Source organism: Sesamum indicum, linkage group LG8, assembly GCF_000512975.1.
Source record: "Sesamum indicum cultivar Zhongzhi No. 13 linkage group LG8, S_indicum_v1.0, whole genome shotgun sequence".
Lineage (NCBI taxonomy): Eukaryota > Viridiplantae > Streptophyta > Magnoliopsida > Lamiales > Pedaliaceae > Sesamum > Sesamum indicum.
In genome coordinates, this window is record NC_026152.1 from 3,905,146 (window position 1) to 3,908,076 (window position 2,931).

Genomic DNA, 2,931 nt, shown 5'->3' on the forward strand with positions numbered 1-2,931 from the left:
CAAGTCTAAGGGGAAACAGGTCGCTTCTGAGTCGTCCAAGAGGAAGCGTAATTCCCCGCGACCTAGTCTCCCCTCTCAAAAGAAATCCAAGGCAAATTCTTTAGCGGAGAGTGAGAATTTGAAGGTAGTTGACGAACTGACTGCCTGGTGGAAAGAGACCCAGGTGGACCTCCATTCGCCTTCATATAGCCCTGCTGCCATGGAGGGTGAAAGACTGATACCGAATTGGGCCATCTCGGGCCAAAGTTCTGTGCTGAAGACCCATGTCGGCCAAGACTCCTGGGAGTTATATAAATCTACCATCCTGCCCCGCGATCAAGCCTCCTTGCTCCCATGTCGCATATTCGGGTCGAGCAGAACTTCGCTCACTCCCTCTCACAGGTAGTGTTCTACCAACTTCATCAACTTCTTTTACTTTTGCCTTACTAATTCTCGGCTGCTATATGTAGGTTTCTGCTTTCGGACACCATTTATCCTTGAAGTGCAATTACTGGCGACACGAGAAGATGGTCGCTAATAAGCTACTCGAGGAAAAGAGCTCAATGTTGGCAACCTGCGAGAAAGAGAAAACCGAGCTCGCAGCTCAGAAGTTCGAACTAGAGGCTCAATTAAGAGAGCTCAGGCAGAAGGTCGCGTCTTTGGTGGAATCGGCTAAGGCTGAAGGCTTTTCAGCGGGTCGGGTGGCTGGTCGAGAAGAATATCTATTCTTAGAAGAGTATCAACACCAGCTCGAAATTGCCCGGAATCAAGGTCGCGACCAGTACTTGAGTTCTGATGACTATAAGAATACCTTAGCGGATACTCGGTTGCAGGGAGCTCGAGATTTCATGAAGTCTACCGCCTTCACGACCGCTGTAGAAGCTAAGTCTGCCGACTATCTGGTTAAAGGTTTTGATCGCTGCACTTCCCAAATAAAGAAGCTGAGAGGGTTCGCAGATGGGTTCGACACGAACTGGATCGACCCGACCTTGGATGGCAATCTCGCGGCGTTCCCTGAAGAACCCCCTTTGAAACATGATGATGAATTTGGGGTTTTGGTGGAGGAAATTGAGAATATGGGCGAAGATGCAGTAGATAAGTAGGTTCTTTGTATTTTCAAGTTGTAATCGTTTACGTAGGTCACTGCGCTTACCTCAGAGTCGAATCTGTAAATTATCATTCTTATCAATGAACTTCCCTCTTTATAAGAAATTCCCCTTTACATCTCCGTATTCCATGAATTCCCGTTAGATAAGTAAGATAATCATTAATCCGACCTCAAATATAGGGGTCGCTCCCTTTCCAGGTCGTGTTGATGGTCTTTCGCAGACACAATCGATCGCGCCTTTTGCCGGTCGCGTAGTTGATGGTCTTTTGGCAGACAATAGGTCGCGCCTTTTGCAGGTCGCGTAGTTGATGGTCTTTCGCAGACACAGGGAGGTCGCGCCTTTTGAAGGTCGCGTAGTTGATGGTCTTTCGCGGACACATGAGATCGCGTCTTTTGCAGGTCGCGTAGTTGATGGTCTTTCGCAGACAATAGGTCGCGCCTTTTGAAGGTCGCGTAGTTGATGGTCTTTCGCAGACACATGAGGTCGCGCCTTTTGCAGGTCGCGTAGTTGATGGTGGCATGATATTGCGTCGTAGAATAGGATACTACTGGAGCTATTTATTTCGTGTGAACATTCATACATGCTAATACAACCAAATATTGTAATTGCGTACATGATTTGTGATGTAAACACTAATATTTCAAAAAGATAATAATCATCCGTCATGGAGATAAAGATACGAACATACCCACTGTAGTGGATTGCTATCTTCAACCCTCATCACGCTTGCTCTCTGGAGGTGACCGTCGTCGCGTACTAGTGGTATATTGGCGAAAAAGGTCCCCTCTCATGTTACCTTCGCCTATTTCGACTTCGTTCTCGATCTCCTTCCCATTCTCTATCCTTGATTGCATTCATCTCCTCCTCGTTGATATATTTGTGGGCCAAAAGCATCAATTGTTCTACATCTCCGGGAGGATCTCTAGCTAACGCCGATGCGAACGGGCCCTTCTTTAAACCGTGTATTAATATACTCGTCATCATATCAATCCGCAGCTCCTGCACCTCCAATGCCTCGTTATTGAATCTCCCCATAAAATCTTTAAGAGATTCCTCTCTTCCTTGCCGGATCGCGAATAAGTGGATCGCTGATCTTTTTGACTTTTGTTTGCTGGCAAAGTGGTATGCGAACCTGTGTATCAATTGCTCATATGATCCAATGGTCCCATTAGGCAAGCTGGTGAACCATTCTTGTGCCTTCCCTGTCAAAGTAGTCACAAACAGTTTTGCGTTAATAGAATCTGTTTGCCTATATAGATTCATTACCATTCCGAACGTAGTGATGTGCTCGCGTGGGTCCTTCGTCCCATCGTATCTAGGTAGATCGCGTAGTCGAAAATTTGGACCTACAACCTCGGATAGCATTTCGTTGGTGAAGGGTGAGTTCGTATTTTGCCTAGCCAGGTCGCCTTGCTTCTTCAGGTCGCTTCTCTTCTTCAGGTCGTCTAGCTGTTGCTTCAATTTCTCTATCTGCCTTCTTACGCCTCCCACTTCAGCTCTGGAGATCGCTGGCTGTCTTGCCTTATTATTGCTAGATGCGGTGGCTGGTCTCTCTCTCACCCGACTGGTTCCTGACATTACTTCCTTATTCTTCCTCATGCGAACAGTTCCTTCTACTTGACCACCCAAGATCATTTTCCTCCGTTCTTCCGTCCGTCTTTCCCCCGATGGTTCCCTAACAGATGGGCAGTGCTCATCCATGACATGCTTACTCGCTATCCCGATCATCCGCTGCTTCTCTTCATCGGTTAGATGCCACCTTCTCTCTTGTTCACGCCTTGATGATTTTGACATGGCGAATTCTTCCTCAAACCAAATCTAAAAGGGGCTTTCCTCAGATTCC